The 21,505-nt window shown below is 42.9% G+C and overlaps 1 long non-coding RNA gene across 1 annotated transcript; it reads right to left on the reverse strand.

Moving 5' to 3' along the window:
* Nucleotides 1-324: 324 nt before the first annotated feature.
* LOC116078987 lies at nt 325-5,747 on the reverse strand. Its single transcript, XR_004113696.1, has 2 exons — nt 5,569-5,747; nt 325-421 (listed from the first exon to the last, which is right to left on the reverse strand). It is a non-coding gene; the product is annotated as an uncharacterized LOC116078987 (long non-coding RNA).
* Nucleotides 5,748-21,505: the final 15,758 nt, after the last annotated feature.

Below are 21,505 nucleotides of genomic sequence, written 5' to 3' on the forward strand. Positions count from 1 at the left end.
AAACAGGAAAACAAAACAAAACAAAACAAAAAACAGAAAAAACAAAACAAAACATGACTGGTTTTGTTCATAGGAAAGAATTGGAGCATGGGCCAGACTAGGTAGATACCCTATGATTTGTAGAGATTGGTCCCAGGGTTTTCTGCAGATACCAACCAGTTCATGGAAGCCAAGTCCATTTCCTGAAATGACATCACCTTTGCATATAACCCATGCATCTCCTTCCATATACTATTATCTCTATATAGGTACAATGCCCAGCACAATGTAAAGACTATGTAAACAGCTGTTATGCTGCTTTGTTTAGAGACCGAGGACAAGAAAGTAGTCTGTATGTTTAATGCATATGCAATTTTTAAAATATTTTCAGTCCGTGGTTGGTTGATTTCACAGACTCACAAATGCAGGATGCAGGCAGTATCTGTAAAATATAAAATAATTTTTAGGTAAGAAGACCCACTTTTTCACAGTGTAGAAAAGAAGTGACCACAGAAAGCTGACTTTACCAGACCTGTGTCTGTGTAACACAAGTAGGAAATAAATCTTTTGAGCTGTTTGTTACTGTATCTGAACCTAACCTATTCTGACTAATACAGCAGCCTCTCTCTCTCTTCCTCACTCCCCGCCTGCCCCCTCTCACATACACACACACACACACACACACACACACACACACACAAGAGCTGAGTGCAGGTACTGAATGGTGAATTATACTTTTATACTATGACTTTTGAACTCTGCTTCCCCAGAATTAGGCTGTAGTGGTGACTAAACAATTGAGCCTGTGCCCACTGGAGAGCTGGGACTCCAAACTTAGAATGCCTACCAGTAGAGCCAGGAGACATAAGTATAACTACTAAACTTCCCTGCTGTACTGAAAACAACCAACAAGAAGTAATAGCAGACGAAGACCAGCCTTTGTTGTTGTTGTTGTTGTTGTTGTTGTTGTTTTTGGCTTTTGGGAGTTTTTTGTTTTTGTTCTTTGTTTGTTTGTTTGTTTGTTTTCGAGACAGGGTTTCTCTGTATAGCCCTTGCTGTCCTAGAACTCACTCTGTAGACCAGGGTGGCGTCGAACTCAGAAATCTGCCTGCCTCTGCCTCCCAAGTGCTGGGATTAGGCTTGTGCCACCATTGGCCGGTGAAGACCAATTTTTGAGCTGTGGAAATGGAGAGTGCTGGGCAGCACGGAGCAGACTAGGAATAATGGAAATTTTGCTCATACTGAAAGAGGCCGAAGTTATTCTGCTTTAGCCAGTTCCTGCTGGGTGGGAATGTGTCACTGTGCAGCTGTACCCTGCTTTCGAGGTTATTTAAGCTCTAGTGAGAGTCAGAAGGCTGGAGGGGAGATGGGAGGGCAAGACTGGACTGCTGCTGTCATCATTTCAGGTGCTTATTTTTACAAAGCAACGAGAGTGGAACAGTGGGATGGACAGATCCAGTTTAGACTTGCTGCTTAGGTTTGTTACATCCATACTTCAAATTGTACCATTCATGGCCAGATGGGGCCTGAAATGTAAGAATGTACCCATTGAGAAAGGTAATAGGATGTAGTCTTAATTCGTGAAGATGGTGCCGTAGTTAATAGTAGGTGAACTAAACTTATAAAAATAATCTTTAAAATATACGATTTTTGGAAGTCAAGAAATATGACCTAATAGCACCATGGTGCTTGAAGGGCTCCGGATAAATCACAAGGCAGTGATGCTGAAAGATGCTGAAGTGACTGTCTTAGTTAGGGTTTTACTACTGTGAGCAGGTACCATGACCAAGGCAAGTCTTCTAAAGGACAATATTTAATTGGGGTTGGCTTAAAGGTTCAGAGGTTCAGTCCATTATCATCAACGTAGTAATATGGTGTCATCCAGTCAGGCATGGTACAGGAAGAGCTACAGTTCTACATCTTCATCTGAAAGTAGCTAACAGAATACTGACTTCCAGGCAGCTAGGGTGAGGGTCTTATAGCCCACACCTACAGGGACACAAGTCCACACTTCCTAATAGTGCTACAACCTGGGCCAAGCAATGATGCTGGGGCAGGGGTGGGTTGCGGTGGGGGAGGGAGGATCTTTCTATGGTTGTACAGACACATCCAGGGTGAGAGGACAGTCGGGGATAAATGACTATCTGACCGAGATTTGAACAGTAGACTGATGTTCCTGGCACACTGACAGTGAAAAGGGGAGACATAGCTAGTCATCCCAGCAGCCCACTGGTTGCTAACCACACCAGTCCACAAAGGCCAGTGGCAACAAGCTCAGGAGAGCCAGTTCATGATGGATGTCTATCAGCCAGCTGCTCAGCTTTACCTTTCAAATATGCTTGCCTTAGGGTTCCATTGCTGTGAGGGCACGCCATGATCGAGGCAACTCTTATAAAGGAAAACATTTAATTGGGGAGGTTGGCTTATAGTTTCAGAGGTTCAGTCCATTTTCATCATGGTGGATAGCATGACAGCATGCAGACTGACATGGTGCTGGAGGAGCCAAGAGTTCTACACCTTGATCCACAGGCAGCAGAGGAGGATTGTCTTCCACAGGCAGCCTGGAGGATTTTTACACTGAGCTGAGCTGAACCTGAGCATAGGAGGCCTCAAAGCCTGCCTACACAGTGATGCACTTCCTCCAACAAGGCCACACGTCCTAATAGTGCCACTTCCAATGTCCAAGCATTCAAACGAGAATATACGGGGACCAAATCTATTCAAACCACCGTAGTGTTCAAATACAAGTATATGTTTTGGTACATCTTCAATGTTAAATATATAATGTAAGTACACTTGGGTTTGTAAACCTCAGCTGTTAATTGAGTTTTAAATTGAGCTAATGACTTAGGGAACTTATAGTCTGTACTTTTACTATTATTTAAAGATACAAGATATAGCGTAGAACCACGTTTTCCTTTAAAAATAAACTAATCAAATTATACAACAGAATAAATGGGAATGTTAAAAATTACCTAGAGGAACAATTTTTAATAAAATAAAAGACTTTTGCAATGGTCTTAGATGAAATTTATACTAACTTTTATATTTAGTGGATACAGGACTACAAAGTTAAAGAAAATAGGCTGGAAGACAGTGTCACAAGAAGTTCAAAGGCTTCAAAGCTTAGGAGATGATGTTCTGGAATTTTTACTTTAGTCTTATGTGCTTTTAACTTTCTAGACTATCCTGATAATAATGATGAAAGTTAAAGTTACAAAAGTTTAGACGGATTAAAGATAAAGCCAAAATCCAAACAAGCAACAATGTTGCCGCAAAGGCTCAGATCTCTCTCCACTCTCACCCCACCCCAGGATATCTTCCCTCAGAGTTAATTGCTATTACTAATGGCGAGACATTCTTACTGTAAAAACCACTTTAGCACCAATGAAATGGCTCTGTGAGTAAAGGTGCTTGCTGCCAAGCCTGATGACCTGAGTTCAATCCCAAGGCCTGCATTGGAGGAAAGAGAGAAACCAGTTGTCCTTCGATCTCCACAAGTACTTGCAGCATATACATACTTGTATCTACACATCCAACCTCCCCTAAATCAATCAATCTCTCTCTGTCTCTGTCTCTGTCTCTGTCTCTGTCTCTCTCTGTCTCTCTCCTCTCTGTCTCTCTGTCTCTCTGTCTGTCTCTGTCTCTCTCTCTCTCTCTCTCTCTCTCTCTCACACACATACACACACACACACACATGAAAGAGAAAAAGAAAAAGGAAAGAACTAAGGGATAGAAACACAGATAGACAGAGACATAGATAGAGACACAGATAGACAGAGACACAGATAGACAGAGACACAGATAGACAGAGACAGGGGATTTTAAAGCTGATTTTATGGCTTTTTTTGTCCACCTTGTTTTCAAAGCAAAGGAAGATGCTAATTATTAATAAAGATCTCTTCAAGTGCACAGGCTTGTCACATCCAGTGGACAGAGGAGAGCTTCATACTGAGACCCACAGGTCTCATCTCCTTGCGTGGCCGAGTCAGAGGTCATGGGTGGAAGTGACCTGCACAGGGAGCTATGATATGCTCCCTCCAGGGTCAACCTTGCTCTTGCCCTTGCTGTGTAATTCTCTGAGGATGTGTTGTATGGAACACTGTGTTTCAGCCCAGTTATTTTCTCCCAATCAATGCATTTTGATTGGCTACGCTCCAAATGCTAGTGCAGCATTAGACCCCAGAGAGGATAGCATAGTAGAATGAACCCTGCTCTCCCAGAGCTTACAGTCAGTAGAGTTGACTGGCCTCAGTCAGATAGACTTGGGAATTGCTAAGTTAATTATGAGAATGTGTAAGAGACAGTGAGTCTTAGGATATACTTTTGAAGTTGTCATTTAAAAGATTATCTGAAAGGCAGCAAGTCAATATGAAACATGGCAGTAAGCGGCCTCCCTAAAACACCTCTGAGGGTAGACACAGTTTTGAAAGATGTTTCATTTATACAACTGTTCCCAGGGGTCAGATAAGCATGATCCCTGTGCAAGTGAGCAGGACTCTATATTCACAAACATCATGCCTGGTTCAAATTCTCACTTGTTACAATCTAAATGTCTAATGGGTTTTGAGCAAATAGATCCACATTTTTTTGTATACTCCCTTCAATTATAGTTGGTCCTGAACATAGGAGACCACTGGTATGGCTTGTTGTTGCTTGTTTTCTAAGATTTGATATTTTTAAATTATGTGTAGGTATGTGTCCACATGTGGCTATGTGCTTGTGAGTGCAGGTGCCTGACAAGGCTGGAGGCCAGCGGCATCAACTCTCCTGAAGTTCGAGTTACAGACTCTTTCCAGCTGCTTGATATGGGTGCTGGGAACCAACCGCGGCTCCTCTTGTAGAGCAACCAGTGCCCTGAACTGCTGTGCCATCTCCTCAGCCTTACCAGCAGAAGGCATTTGTATTTCTCTCGAGGATCATGAAGTATGTCTACTAAGGTCCAATCCAACCAAAAGGCTTATAACAAATAACATGAGGAAAACATCTAGAAGATGACCCTGGAAAATTGGGGTAGGGGTCGATATTCAACTCATAAAGCATCAGTTCTCAACCTGTGGGTTGTGACCCTGGGGGCTGAATGACCCTTCCTTCCACAGTGCTTGTGTAAAACCATCTGAAAACACAGATATTATGATTCATAACTGTAGCAAAATTATGTAGTAGTAATGAAGATTGTTTTATGGTTGGGGGTCACCACAGCATGAGCTGTATTAAAGGGCTGCAGCAGTAGGAAGGCTGAGAACCACTGTAATCAAGAGACTTGACTGGGATAAGATGTACTGTCCTCTGAGCTAAACACCGCTCCCCCATTTTTTCCTTTTCAACACCGAGTTTCGAAAGTCACCCCTTCAATCTTAAACCTCGAGATACCTTTTGGGATTGCTTCCCATCTTTAACATTAGAGGTTCCTGTATCAAAGGAGCTATCTTTTGGTGGTAAATTTCCCCTCTTCCTTTTTATAACCCATGGGCCCAGCTGACTGCCGTGAGATGCTTAGCTTCAGTTATTTGTCTGCATCTCACTAATCTAATTTCACAGGCACGCTGGAACACATCCCAGAGGACCTCAGCTGTCTCCTCCACTTACTTCAGTCATATCTCTATTTTCTGCAAAACACGGCTTCTGTTCTGTGCATTTCCCATAAACACTGTCCAATGATGTCATTGGCAGCTGCATAGCCCTTCTTGTAGTGTTCCTGTCTCCTGGCACTCTCCATCAGTTTTTCTGCAGTGGGAGTAAATGTTCTTGTATCTTTTCTGCGTAGAATGGTAGCCACTGGTCATGAGTAGCTATTGACATACCAAGGTTCCATGTGGAAGTTTAAGCCCAGCCAATCAGAGCACTTGTTGAAGGTCCTGGAGCACAAATAGGGTAGTTGCTATGTGACCCCAAGCCCACTGCTTCCTAGTACATTTTTTCTCTATATAATATATATGACTCATACAATGCTTTATTTGTGGGATGTTTTTAAAATATTAAATAATTATAGTAAATATTTGGACTCCAAGAAATCAGATTGTTTCATTGGGTCACAGGTGGATGTTCATTAAGAAAAGAAGAAATACTTTGATGAAATCCAGGAGCCAAGAAGACAAGAGAGCCCTTGTGTTGACCTTCAAGAGAGCTGCCACACATAGGAAGAGTCCTTTTGTTCACATTCTGCTTTCTGCTTTCTGATGCTCTTACAGCTTACAGTCCATCACTGAGCTAAGTCAGGGAAGGAACTCAAGGTAGGAACCTGGAGTTAGAAACTGATGCAGAGACCATGGAGGAACACAACCTACTGGCTTGGTCCTCCTGCTTCACCCAGTTTGCTTTTTTATACACCCCAAGACTATCTGCCCAAGGTTCATACCACCCACAATGATCTGGCCCCTCCCATATCAATCATTAACCAAGAAAATGCCCCACAGCCTTACATACAGGCCAACCTGATGCCATGTGTTTTCTCGGCTGAGGTCCCCTCTTCTACGTTACTCTGACTTGTGTCAAGTTGACAGAATGCTAACCACCACACAAGTTCCACTGCTGCTACTGTGCAATGTGGGTCCTGCTCTGCCTCTGTGCTTGACCAGCCTTTGATCACTGTACTGTCATTACTACTTGACACACATGGGGAATCCCACTCATGCCATCTCTAGGTCTTTGGGTTTAGTAGAAGTGACTCTAAATAACAAACCAGAGTCTACCCAGCTACTGAGAAGTCATGAGCTCCCTGATTAAAATCCAGTCCCTTTTAACCTGAGCATTAGTTAGGGTCTCAGTGGGCACTGTGGGTACTGGACCCATCTAGTTGGTATCAGAAAGCTGGAGATGTTTTTAATAAACAGTAAGTAGGAAGGAGGAATTTTCTACTGGAATTTCAGTGGAAAGAAGGAAGGGTTTCACACCAGGTGATGAGTCAAGGGTTCTGGGACAATGGTGGCCTCAAGATATAAAGAGAAGAGCTGTTCTGTGCCTAGAAAGGCAGGTGATTGGTTTCAGCCTCAGGGGCCAGGGTAGATGTTGATTTACAGCAGGTACAACTGTGACAATGTTCTAAAGATTCTTGATGACATGAACTGTGACGTAAGTAGTCTCTTCCTCATGCCATGAAGATCTGGAGAGAGGAAGGCTAAGTCCCATGTGCGAGGTCCCCCATCACATATCGAAGAATGTCCAGAAGGCTTGTGCTCATGAATAGCAAAAGACAGATCTGCCACTGGGCACAACACAGAAGGTCCAAGGTAAGACTGGAAGAGAGGATACGAGGCAGTGCTGGATCAGGTACCCCATTCTGTAAGGGTCATGGGTAGCTGAAGGTCAGAAAGAGAGAAGAAAGACATAAAGAGGGTCACTGTCGATTCTTTACTGCTTCCTTTGGGCAGCACAGAACAGCCAGATAACAGAACTTCAGGGAGGGAGGAGACACACATGTGTTATGGACTGATGAGCTATAAAAGAGAAGAAACAGCCAGAAAAGCACAAGAGATCTATACCTTTCCTCAACAAGGAGAAGAGCTGTCCTTATAAACACAGGCTTAAAAATTACAGATACCCCAGGAGTCAATGTGCTGCTTACAGATGAAGCACTTGGTGATAACATTAAAGTAATTAAGACAAGAAACCTTCCACTCTTTCCAAGAGAACTTCTGTCCATGATTATTTGGTTATTCCAGAGGCAATGTGTTTTAACTATGGAAATTAAAAATGGGATTGGTGGGTAGATCTGTGAAGCAGGAACTTCCCTCCCCCAACAGTCTCACGTATGTGTGCAGAGCCAATAAAAGATTTCCTAACAGCAAGGGGAAAATGGGTTAGTCTAGAATTGGATATTAGGAAAACAAAGTCTTGATTGCATTCAATGTTGTATTTGAATGTAAGAATTACAGAATTTTTAAAAACAACCTGAAAACAGCTAAAGAAAATGTAAAAATTTCTTGATGGTAGTCTGAGCACATCAAAAACGTAACATCTGAGTCTGTAGGTTTAGGACACAGAGATGAAGCTAATCCTACTGATCACTTTGGCCAGCACCTGCTAAGGGATCTACTGGATGCTCTGTGTCCATTTAAATACTCAGAGGAGAGTAAGAGCATGTTGAGTTCAGAGGCTGTGAATGTCCCTGATACACATGTCAGGATCTTCTCAAGTTCTGTGACATAATTCAGGTGCTATTATAATGCTGCTTACCCATTCCTCCCCTTCCCAAAACAGCTACCTCCTTCTCTACTGTCTATAGAAAATAACCAAATATTGAGAGGAAGTAAAAACTCTCAGCATTTGTCTTTAGTGTCTATCTCTTTAAGTTTTGAAAAACTGCTATATGGGATGCGGAGATTACTCAGTCCATGGGGTGCTCACTCCATAAGAATAAAGACCTGAGTGTAATCCCAAAAACCCACACAAGGAAGCTGGGCTTGGTGGATGCTTGTAATCTCAGTGGAGCCAGGAGGAGACAGGCAAATCGCTGGGTTCTCTGGCCAGATAAGTAAATGATGAGCCTGAAGCCAATTAAACACACTGTCTCAAAAAACAATGTGTGAAGCACATAAGGAACTATACCTCTGTTCTACACAAAGAGGGGGGAGGGGCAGGGGAGAGAGAAGGAAAGGAAGAGGAAGATGGAGAGGGAAAGGGGGAGGAAGAGAGAGAAGACGACAGACATTTTATCTAACATTTTTATCTAAAACTGCTAAATATTCAGCCAAATGGGCAAACCATTCAACATTATTTACATAATTGACCTTATTAATGATATATAGTAATGCTTAAAAACAAAACAAAGAAACAGCAAAACAAGTAAATAGGCAATGATGGAAACCACTTGATTCTAGTCTTCAGTTGGAGTGTACATCCTTCGACACTGCATCGTAATTAGTATGCATAATGTTGAACATCAAGTATTGAGAAGAGGTGGGGGGGGCAAGTTGGTGGCACTATCCTTCATCAGTGCCCACTTAGCTAGCTTCCATCTTCCTAATGCAAGACACATTATCCAATTTTGGCCATGACTCACACAATGAATGAACACATCATTTCCTACAGCATGGTTTTAGCAGAAAGAAAATATGTAATCTGCCTTGAATATGTATCACTCTTATCTCAAAGAGTTATTTTAAAAGTTTCTTCACAGATAGGCAATTTATGTTTCCCTCGGGGTTCGTGTTTGGAAACCGAGTCCCCAATATGTCAGTGAGCTGGCAGCTTCAAGAGGTAAGATTAGAGCATTAGTCATGGATGGATTGATGCCGTAATTGTAGGAGTGGGTTTGTTATAAAGGTAAGCCTTGCCCTTCCTCTTGGGCTCTACCTTTACCTGATGTGAGGCACCACACTCTTGAACTTTCTTGCCCAAAGAATCATAAGCCACAACATTTTTTGTTCATTATAAATTGTCAGGTCTATGATATTTTGTTATAGCAACCCAAATGGAGTGAGATAGTAATTTAGCCAACCATGAACCAAAACCAAACATCTCTACCTCATGTGACAGTGCTTATTATATAATATTCATAGGCATGCATGTCATATGCTATTAATACTCTTTAGTTTCCAACTTGTGTCAAATGGCTAAAGAATTCAATTAATATCACTCAGCATATGCTGTTATACTGTAATAGCAATCCATAAATCTTTATATCTAAGACTAGCCTTAAACTCACAATCCTCGTCCCTCCCATCTGCTTGAACCATGGGTGTATGCCACCACAATTAGCTCTCTGCACCTTATTCAGAAAATTTCGTGTACAAATCGGATAGTCTCTTTTCACCTCGTGATCAAGGATGCATCCCTCCTTAGAGCAGTGCCACATTGTCCCAGAAACAGAAAAAGAGAACACAGCAATCCCATGTGGTATTTCAACTCTTAATTCTTGAATGAAACAGATTATATGGTGAAATGTAACATCACAGACATCAAACCAACTCAAGCCTACAATACACATGGAAGGCCAAATCAGTGAACAGTACAATTGTCCTGCACAGGCTTGTTCTACTTCTCTTTTGAACACATCAATGTACAGCAATTTCCTAGAATTGGAACATTCCCTCCTGAAAGGCTGGTGGCTCCTAAAGTTCTAAGTTAAGAGGAAGTCTCATGAGAGCCAGGAAGTAAACAACTCCTAAGTCTCAAAAAGTCCCTGAAACTTACTAGAGATACAGGGCTCTCTCCAAGAAGTGACAAACAACTTTCTTGGAAGAGAGAGAGAGAGAGGGGTGGGGGAGCTGTCTGAAAGAGACAGAACTATGAGGAGAAAGACTCTTTGAACAAGCCAACCTGCCTAGAAGAGACCTGTTAGGCTTCTAGCACATTCTTACAGAGAACTCTAGGGATGCAGCTTTTGAGTCATCACTCATGATAGGGTGGGCCTTTTGGTGATATTGCAGCCTTTGAGTCATCTCTGCTCCTGTTAATTCACCCCTCATCCACGCCCATATAAGTCACTCCAATAAATTCATTGGTTTGCCAAGTTGGACTTGGATGTAGTCATTGCTTTTCTGTCATTGATGCCATCTCTGGGTGAATAGGTGTGTGTTTGTTGTGTCTCTCTAGGAAATCTCACATGAGAAGCATAAAGATAAAAACCTGTGTATTTTAAGAGAGAGAATTGACCCAAACCTGTTCATATTTTTGAGGAAGCTTTGGCTATTGAGTATGCATTTTATTGGATTGATTTAATAAACACAACTGGGCAAGTAATAGTACTCTTTTTTTTAAAAAAAGATTTATTTATTTTATTTTATTTTATTTTATGTATATGAGTACACACTGTAGTTGTACAGATAGTTGTGAGCCTTCATCTGGTTGTTGGGAATTGACTTTTAGGATCTCTGCTAGGTCTGGTCAACCTCTGCTTGCTCTGGCCCAAAGATTTATTTATTATTATAATTAAGTATACTGTAGCTGTCTTCAGACACACCAGAAGAAGGCATCAGATCTTATTATGGGTGGTTGTGAGCCACCATGTGGTTGCTGGCTTTTGAACTCAGGACCTTCAGAAGAGCAGTTGGTGCTCTTACCCACTGAGCCATCTCACCAGCCAATGATTAAAAGACCCCATGGTTATGGGACTCCTGGATATGTGAACTTGTGTGTCTCTGGTGTCTCTGTCTCTATGCCTTTCTCATGCTTTTTCTTTGCCTCTTTTTCTTGTTTGGCTGTTTTGTTTTGTCCTATTCTGATTGGCTTGTTTTTGTTTTATTTTACTTCAATATTACTCCTTAGATAGCTGTTTTCTAATGAGACACACAAAGGGTGTGGTTCCAGATGGAAGGGAAGGTAGGGGTGAACTTGGAGGGATAGGAAGAGGAGAAATCAGAATCAGAATATATTGTATGAAAAAAAAATCTATCTTCAATTTAGAAAAAAGACCTTGGTGGATTTTTTTTTTTTTTTTTTTTTTTGGAAAGGCCACTGTTGAGAAGTGATGCAAAGTCTTCACAAGCTAATTCAGTAATTTTCTAAACAGACAAATCATGGCAGAGGTGGAACAAATGCCTTGGCCTGAAAATCCACCTTACAAAGCTCCTTGCTGTATCACACAGTACATTGTCTAGGGAGGGCTGCTGTAAGAAACACACTTGGCTGTCTCTTGTCCTCACACATGCAACGTCCCTGGTTGTGGGACGTTGCATGTGTGGAAAGGATCCCAGACTAGGATTCTTTCCTACTTCTGTTTATGATGTTTTCCAGCTGCACTGTGTATGTTACTAACTTTCATTACTCATTACTCCTGCCCATTCTCTGAAAACTTATTTTAAGTCATTGATTCTTTTATTGTCAACTGAGTATTTAACAATAGAACGGTGTGTTCAGTGGACCAAGACAGATGTCACTGGGCAGATGGATGTGTGTTGGACCGTCTTTTATAGCCTTCCGCGGAAAGTTTTTCCTCCTGGGAAGGTGAGTGCTGTGATTTGAAATATTCCCCATAGTTGCATGTCTCAGGGGCTTTAGTGTAGCTGATGAGTTTTTCCAGATGTGACTGGATCTTGACCACTCTGACCCGTGCTGCATTCATAATACAGGCCTGTCCATGGGAGGTGATAAAAAGCAGGAGGTGGAGCCTAGTTAAAGAAGTGCACAGTGAGGATGTGTTCATGGGAATAGATCTTTCATCTGCTTCTCCCAAGCACAATGAGGTCAAGAGTCTCCTTCATGCCACACCCCAGTTGCCATGATGTTCTGCCCCAGTCAATAAAGCCAAGCAACTGTGGACCCAACCTCCCTGCCTGGAGCTGTTCTCTCAGGTATGTGGTCACAGTGACTCGAAACTAATGACTATTGCTTTAAAGGGTAGTTTGCCAGGCATTTAAATTTAGAATATCTCTGAATAAGAGTATTTAAATGAAAGGTAGCTCGTGTGTCTTGGACATGTGTATCTGGGTGACTTGTGAAAACAGTGAAAGAGAACTTTGTGTCCCTAGACACAGCTAGTGCACAGGTTCCCATCTCTTCTAGTGTTAGAAAAGGTGAACACTTGGACTCTCAGGAGAACTTGAGTTTTCTCCTGTACACTGTCAGAGTTTTCCTCTCAATGCTCTCAATCAGGATTTTCTCCCTTGTGAGAGGTGCCTAATTTATTTAATTGACCAGTTCTTCTAGTTTCTACCCTACTTTTACAGCACATGTGTAGGGGAGGAGTGCATTCTCTCTGACTCCTGCTGCAGGACATATACAGCATCTGTAAGCAACAGAGACAGATTCCCACTTGCGATGTGTCCAGCTGATTGTTAGGACAACAGTTAAGAGCCCTGACACCCACACAAAGCTTAGGTAATCTCTGGCTTCAAGAATTCTTAGGATTAGTTCCAGGTCCTGACTACATATTTGTCGTCTGAGGGCCACCTTGTGAAATATCAGTAGGAAGAAAGACAGACTGGGCATAGAGCAGACTTCAGACTCGGAACACAGGTCACCTCTCAGGCCACCTCTCAGGCCACTGATGGCTTTGATGCTTTAAAAGCCACAAGGAGACTGAGAGAACATGCTTTCAACACAGCGACCCTGTCTACTGCTGGACCCTGTGCTTCAATGTCCAGTGAGTCAGACGGTCCCTGCTTCTCCCTCAGGAAGAAGCTTGGGATCAAGTACTGAAAGGCCAAGTGCGTCCTCAACACTCTGCTAGAGAAAGGAGCCAAATACACCCTTTGGTGGGTCAAATCATGAAAAAGTAGAGAACGTCATTCATTCTGGTAAGTACTAGAGTCAGCTAGCGTAGAGGACAGTGGTGGCATCGGAGGATTGAGAGCAATGGTGTGGCTCATGTAAGGGAGACAGCATGTTCACACAGAGAGAAGGGCAAATTAGACCAGGGCACAGTTTGGAAATCAAAGGATTTCCAAATCAAAGGATTTTGGAGTGTAAATGCCCATCCCACGGGATGTGGAAAAATATTTGCAGCTAGTGTATTTGGTAAGGGGGCATTATCAATAATCCATAGTTCTCCTACAACTCAACAGTGACAGCAAAACTCTGCAGCAATCCAATGGATAAATAGGCTCAAGGGACTTGAGTTGATAATTCTTCAAAGACTTATGAGCAGCCAATAAGCCACTGAAAAGGTGCTTAGCGGCTCTAACTGCTGGAGAAATGCAAAGCAAAATTTCAATGCAGTCCTGCATCATATATATTAGGTTTGGCTCCTATCAAAAACAAAACAAAGCAAAAATAAAAGTGTCAATGAGGGTATGGAGAAAAACTGACTGCTCATACATTGTTAGTAGTACTTTGATGAAGTTGTTATAAAAAGCATGATCATGATTTCTTCTAAAATTAAAAAATAAGATTATAGTATTATTTGGCATTTCTCTTCTAGTATTTACCTGAAACAATTGAAAGGAGGGTCTTAAAATGATACTTATAAAATGATGCTTAAAGTAGTGTTTTCACGATAGTCCAAAATGTAGAAGCAACACAAGTATCAATCAATGGACGAATAAACACGAAACAATAGTCGAATTCAAGGGAATATTGGTCTTAAAAGGGGGAATTTATAGCACCTGCTACAACATCAATGAGTCTTGCTGAAGTAAGTCAGTTATAAAAGGACATATGCCATGTTATTTGATTTATATGGTGGACCTAGAGTAACCACTTTCTCTCTTTCTTTCTTTCTTTCTTTCTTTCTTTCTTTCTTTCTTTCTTTCTTTCTTTATTGTTTTTTTCAAGACAGGGTTTCTCTGTATAGCCCTGGCTGTCTTGTCTCACTCTGTAGACCAGGCTAGCCTTGAACTCAGAAATTCGCCTGTCTCTGCCTCACAAGTGCTGGGATTAAAGGCGTACGCTACTGGGCTGGCAAGATGGCTCATCAGGTAAAAGCACTGATTGCTCTTCTAAAGGTCCTGAGTTCAGATCCCAGCAACCACATGGTTGCTCACAACCACCTATAATAAGATCTGATGCCCTCCTCTGGTGCCTCTGAAGACAGCTACAGTGAATTGGGCTGGAGCGAGCGGGGCAGAGGGAGCAGGGCCAGCAGAGGTCCTGAGTTCAATTCCCAGAAGCCACACACATAATGGCTCACGGCCATCTGTACAGCTACAGTATACTCATACACATAAAATAAATAAAAATAAATCTTTAAAAAAAAGGCGTGTGCCACCACTGCCTGGCTGAGTAACCACTTTAATAAAGTAGAATGGTGATTTCCAGGAGCTAGGGGAATTGGGGATGGGTACAATTTTGTATGGTGAAAGTGGTCTGAGGGTGGATGGTGGTAAGGATTGTGTCATGGTGTTGGTGTGCTTAATATCAGCGAACTATACATTTAAGGACGGCTAAGATGGAAACTTCTGCTATGTATATATTAGCACTAGGATGATGAATAAAGTCATTAGTAAGATGAAGGGCAGGTTTTGGGGGGAATGCTCTAGTTTTATCTTACCTGCTGGGATCAGATATTCAAAAGGCAGCTAAGGGGAAAGCGGGTTTATCTCAGACCACAGTTCTGACTACAGTCTATTGTTACAGGAAAGTCAGGGAAGCAGAAACTTGAAGCAGCTCGTTACACCACAGTTCTCAAGAACACAGAGAGATGAATACATGCATGCTTAGTAGTCAGCTAGCTTCCTCTAGCTACACAGTCCAGGGCCACAAACTAGGGAATCATGCCACCCACTTCCTACATCAATTAAAGCAATCAAGATAATTTATAGTCTCAGGCTAACCTGATCTCTCCACAATCCCTCATTGAGACCATCTTCCTAGGCGGTTCTAAGCATGTTTAGTTGACAGTTAAAACCAACCATTATAGAAGAGAAACTTCAACAATCTTACCCAGTGGTAGACCTTGTATGCTGCAATAATAACTGGCCAGACAGTCTTTCTGGTTGAATTTGAGGCCTGTCTACAGGAGTGCATTTATGCCTAGTGCTATAAACCTGGAGAGGAGCCCATGGCTGAGGAGATCATATACCCCAAGGAGGAAACCTTCTAAGATCACTTTGCTAAATGAACACATTGTCCAAGTGCCTTACAAATACTCATTTATATACCCATAGATTAGTGTATCTCAGCCTTCTTCAGAGAGACTTCTTATTGTAGTGGGCAGTAGGTAATGCAGAGACTCCTAACTGGGCTAAATGATGAGAATACATCATTGTTGGTATTCATTGTTGGTGCACATCCCTAAATAGGACAACAGTAGTAACTTCTCCAAGGCCCAGGGGCATCACAGAAAAGGGGGACAAAAATTTTATGAACCAGAGGAAGGGGAGCTGTGTCACAGAAGGCATTGTCTATTCATGACCTTCAGGAACTCAATAATTATCCACATAAGATTGGGCCATCAACATTTCATCATGGACCAGGGACAGACATCAAGTCCCAAACCTTACTGATGGTAGAGGTAGTTTGGGGGTAAGGAGGTTGTGTAAACTCACTTGATGTCCATCTACAGTAAATCCTCTCACATATTCTCATGCTAGCCACTTTGTTGAAACCCAGTGTACGATACGAAAGGAGGAGGAACATGTGTTGAGAAAAAGGAAGTTTCCAGTGGAAGAGGGAGAGGAATGAGAGGTGAAAATGATTAAAATTCATTACACACGTATACAAAACTGCCAAATAATAAAAATTAACAAAATAAAAAGCCACAAAACAAACCCACAAATTTGAAGGGACAACAATCTTACTGAGTTTAACTTACATTTACTTAAGTTTACATTCATTTGCATTTAGCCTTGAAATCCAGACACTATCCTAGGCAGTCAGCAGTAGAATAAAGAGGAAACAGGGCTGCCCTGTGCTCATGGGATCATGGGGGCAATAGCTTAAAAGACAAGAAGGGAAGCGTGCCACTCAAGAAAAGAGATGTTCCATTCAAGAAATGGCTTCAGGAGAGAGAACAAATGACTAAACCCAACAGCAAGCCATGCATAGGAGAGCACACTTGAGCCTTTTGAGTCAGATGAAGCTTTAATGGGAGGTGGCCCTCAAATGATATGGAGAAATTAGGAAAGGGAGGTAGGATTATGGGAATAGTATGAGGGACTAAAGGCTAAAGCCACACTTATAAACAGTGGGCAACACATTTTACCCCAAAGCCCATCCTACCCAGAAGAGGAGGATGGAGCCTTCCTGTCAAGGGAAGGAAAATTTGGGAGGATCAGTTTCCTCATCCCAAGAACGATCTCGTAGAGAAAGACCTTTGGAGTTTCTGGTGGGTTTCCTGGATGCCTGGAACAAAGGGTCAGGGGAAGGGAGGGACAGAGCACACGAGTAGCAGGATATGGGAACCATATGGTGGGGTCATCTAAGCTTTATGAATTTGTCATGAGGAGACACTGCTGGAAGCAACCACGTCTCCGGGAAGATGCTATGCTTGTGATGGGTCTATGGGAAGAAGGGCTGGGCAGCAGGCAACGGAATGAAAGGAGTGGGATGAGACAGGCTACAGGGAAACAGAATCCTTATGAGCAAAAAGGAAACCAGAAGGTGGAACAAAATTTGAAGTGGAAGAAACCAGGCAGTCCATGTGGGCTCCATTCTTCCCGGGTACCTATTGCTGCTGCCATCACATGTGGACATCAGACTGACTCCAGCTTCTTCATCAGACTCCAGAACCATCATCAGATTCCCACTAGTAAATTTCTAGGGAGTTTCCAGGCCTTCAGCCTCACAGATTGGCCGCAGTACTGCTCCTCCTCATTCAGAGGCAGAGCTCTTGGCCTGAGCAGCTACCAATTCTCTGCATCTCCACTCTGCAGGAAGTCAGCTGATTACCCAGCCTCCAATCCTCTAAACCAGTCTAATAAAACCCCTCTTTGAAAACCAGAGTCTCCAGGGCTTCTGTGAAAGGAGAGTGACTCACTTTTAGTCTGGGGGTGGGGAGGGCAATTGGGGTCGCGCATTAATCGTCAAGGCTGTACTGCCTTTTCCTGTGAAGGGGGTAGAGGCTGAGGTGCACCACCTCAGAGTTCAGGCTGCCAGTCCCACCGAATGTGACTGAGTTTGGAGACAGGGTATTTAAAGTGAAGATGGTAAATCTGGAAGGAGGCTGTGAGGGGCTTTTGTCCAACTGAAAAGAATGACTCAAACACAGAGAAAAGTCCTGAGAAGGTATCCCAGAAGGAAGCAACCTGGTGACAGATGCCTAGGTCTGGAATATTGATTCTGAGACTATAAGAAAGTAAATTCCTGTTATCTAAGCCCCCCCCCCCCAGTGTTGTCCCCGGGAGACAGACACAGGTGTATGGAAAACGATCGTTACTTTTATATCTTACAACAGGGCTGTGAGGTGTTTAGAGCAGGCTTTTGTAAAGGCTGTGAGGAAGCAAAGAGGAATGCAGATCAAAAGGTGTCACACTGAGTCTGTAAGTGGGACTTCTTAAGACATGAAACCATCTGCCTGAGGAATCACTTGACTTTGAATTCCTCTTCCATCCCTTGCCTCCAGAGGAGGAAACCTGTACTGCAGCCACTGCCATTTGTCATAGATCCTTGTGCTCCTGAGACCAGGGCTGGGACCCAGAACCACAAGCAGTCTGTGGCTGGAATTTGTGGCTAAGAAAGTAGCAGTAGAAGCCAAATGTCCAACCCAGGCTTGTCCAGAAGGCAGACTGGACATCCATGGAATTCATGTGGTCACAGCATCCCATGCATGTTTGGGGAGAGCTGGGTGATGAATGGAGTGTTTATAAGCATTTGGGAGAAAGCAGTGTGTTCCCACATTCCCATGGCCCTGACTGCAAGCTTCGAGCTCCACGGCCTCCTTCCCACCAGCTGCGCATACAGAGTCCAACCAGGCTCTTTTTCTGACTTGAGAGGAACATTCTCTGGCAGAGACTGACCCTGCAGGGTGCTCCAGGAAAGCCACTTTGGGAGCAGGAATGGCCAGGTCTGGATAAACATAGTTCAATCCCTCAGATGTTTTGAACATGACTAAATAGCCAGCCACATGGCGCTTCACCAGAGCCCTTCATCTGAAGTCCTGGCTGTGATCCAGGCAGTTGCTGGTCAAATGCTAAATCTACTGTTCTAGAAACCAAACACCATGGTGTTTAGCCTTATGGGATAAAAGCTAAGGCCTTGTGAGGTTGTTGCTGGTCTTGGGGAGGGGAGTTCTCTATACTCCAAACTTCATCTTCTTGTTGTCTAAAATGGCTATAATATAATGCAGCTAAGTCTTCAATGGCATGAACTCTAAGTTTTAAAATCAAGAGGCAAAGGAGGACTTTTGCTTGGGTATTTTTGAAAAGTTCTTCAAGTCTACACACAACAGACACATCCAGGAAACACTGGAGGTGATGCTGGGGATGAGAGTGATGAAGCTAATGACCCCTTGACCTATCAATGAAGCATAGTTAAAATACTCCAATTATCTCTTGATATATCAATGAGGCATAGTTGAAATACCCCAGTGACCTCTTGACCTACCAATGAAGCATAGTTGAAATACCCCACAAAACTGGCTGCATTCTTTTCTTTTTTCTTTCTTTTCCTTCCTTCAATCTTTTTTCCTTTCTTATGCCATGGTCTAGAAGTCTAAGTGCAAGAATGGACACTAGCTAGCTATCATTATTGGAAATAATGTTGGACTGCTGCAGTATGGTCTTTTTTTACACAGGCGCCCTGCAGAATACACGGAGGCTTTTTCTAATTGTGCACTCATTCACTCAACAAGTACCTATTTTATTCCACACACCATAACTTAGCATACCCCCCAAACAATAAAAGAGGCCTCAGTCATTCGTGAGTTTATAACATAGAAGGATGATCATAGTAGAAAAACAGAATGCAACTAGGCCTGTCATTTGTTATTCACGGCGTCAGCAATCTGTGAGAAGCTCATAGGCCTGTGACATGCAGAGATGTTGATTTTGCCGAAATATTATATAAACTGCTTGACTGGAGACAGTGTAGAGTGTGGACTCGAGGGTAAGAAGCAGAATAAGGCAATAAAAAGCTGAGTTCTACTGCCTTCCCATCATCAGTGCCTCAGAGAGCTGTGTGGCTGACTTTTCCTGGAGAGTCACAACATACATATATGTCTACTCACCCCAAGAAAGGAACCCACGAAAGGCCAAAGTGTGCATACCACTGAAGTCCTATTTAATGATCGAATGACTTTTTACTGGGGTTACTTATAGGAATGCAGGTGAGGGGTTATTTGCAGGTGCACAAATGACTCAAAGACAGCTGCATCACCAAAGTTCACCTCAGCATGTTGACGGCTCACAAAGCAGGGAGCCTGGAGCAGCTGCACAGCCTGCAGGCAGTTCAACAGGCTGAAGAGCATTCTTTTCAGGTTGTTCTTTCCAGTTGTTCTGAGCCTCTTCCTGGCAGCTTGGCTGATTTCTGCTTGTTCCAGACTGCTTTGCTCCTTCAAGGCTGGCTCTCCGCAGTATTTGTTGTTTACTCTTGGGAAGGGCGGGACCTAATGAATCTGGTCAGTTTCAGGGACTTCCTGAAGCTATTTTGAATTCTTTGCTTTCTGTCTTAAGGAGTCTCCCTGGAGCTGAAATGTTTCAACCTGGGAAGAAACTGCTACATGATAAGAGATGCTTGGTTTTCTGTGGCAGCCACTAGAGCAGTTACCTTAAATGTAACAACACCTCAACGCTGTTTTAAAGAGCTACTGGAACACAAAGCTAGCAGGAATTTATATTAATAGACATGAAAAGAAATGAAGATCTCTGAGGCAGCAATTGTTCTTACCCAGACATGAGAAGCATTTGAGAGAAAGACCAGACAGAACTTAGGAGTACAGATGAGGAAAGTCACGTCATGCTCACACAGAATCTCATGGGCAAGTCATGTGCCATACCAGGTGGAAGATGTCAGGGGGAGACTCACAGAAGAGGTGTCTCTGATCAGATGACTGGAGGGGAGCCATGTGCTGACCTGCAACCCCCAAAGCCAAAGGAACTCTGGCCAAGTTAGGAAGAAAGCATTTAATCTCTTACTAGACACAACACACAAACACAGCAGACAAAAAATGCCTAGAACAACTAGAACACTGGAAATTTGCTAACAAAGAATGGTTCCCCCTGGGAGATGAGACCCAGATGAGGTGGACAAGTCTATTATAAGCCCATACCACTGGATTTCCAGTACGGCAAGAAGAAGCCCATAAGTAAATTCCTGGAGCCGAGAAGAGTCAAGAGCCTAGTATCACTGTGTCATGTGGAGTCTCCATCTCCTTCACGCCAGATCTCTGTTGTCTTGAGGCATCTGAGGGACATACTTCTTGAAGCTCAGTCCATGGATGTTCTGCATTTCCTTGTCAGACCTCACCTAGCATCCTTAAAAAGCAGCTTTCAGGCAAGAACCAAGGTCTGTGGATAATTGTAGAGTTATGTCTCCTGCTCCAGCTTCTACCCTGTGAAGAGCTAAGTGCTGAGACTGCTTGTGCTTATTGTAAAGCACTTTTTCTGAGTAAGGTTTCTGTTCTTTATCAACCCTTTGTTGTTTGCTTTTCATAGGCCTTTTTCTGGAGATTGGAAAAAAAAAAGTCATTTGTTTCTGTGTCCAAAGAATAGTGTTATCAGTCTAGTGAGTGAGATGTGTAGCGTTGTGACTCTGGGCCCAAGATTATATACATGTGTAGAGCCAGCTTTAGCTCATTTTCCAGCAAAACTACTCAAAATGTTGCACACAAGACCTGTGCAAGTTCATAGACTGTTTAAGGCTCTCCAGAGGTATAGAAGAAATATTAGAAGCCTCCTGCTCTTCCTCCTTTCCCTTCTCATATTGCTCCCACTCTTCCTCTTTCTCCCTCTTCCTCTACCTCCTCTCCCTATCCTCTCCAGCTCTTTAGCACTCTGATGTCCCATGACATTCAGTGGACATGTCTGTCTCCCATGTCTTACCGGCTCATGTAACTAATTAAGATGTACTCGAAATAACGAGCAAGTACCCAGTAATAACAATAGTTCACAGGGAAGTCTCTGCTGTCCACTGAGCCCCAGAGCATACTACAAACACACAGGACTCTCCAGATTAACAAGTGACTTCTCAGAATAACTAGACTCTCAGACATTTCTGAGTCTGAGAGTCTCCATAAGCCCAGCAATTACCACAGGCCTCTAGGTAGCTTCTA

The sequence above is a fragment of the Mastomys coucha genome, unplaced genomic scaffold (assembly GCF_008632895.1).
Source record: "Mastomys coucha isolate ucsf_1 unplaced genomic scaffold, UCSF_Mcou_1 pScaffold5, whole genome shotgun sequence".
NCBI classification, from domain to species: Eukaryota; Metazoa; Chordata; class Mammalia; order Rodentia; family Muridae; genus Mastomys; species Mastomys coucha.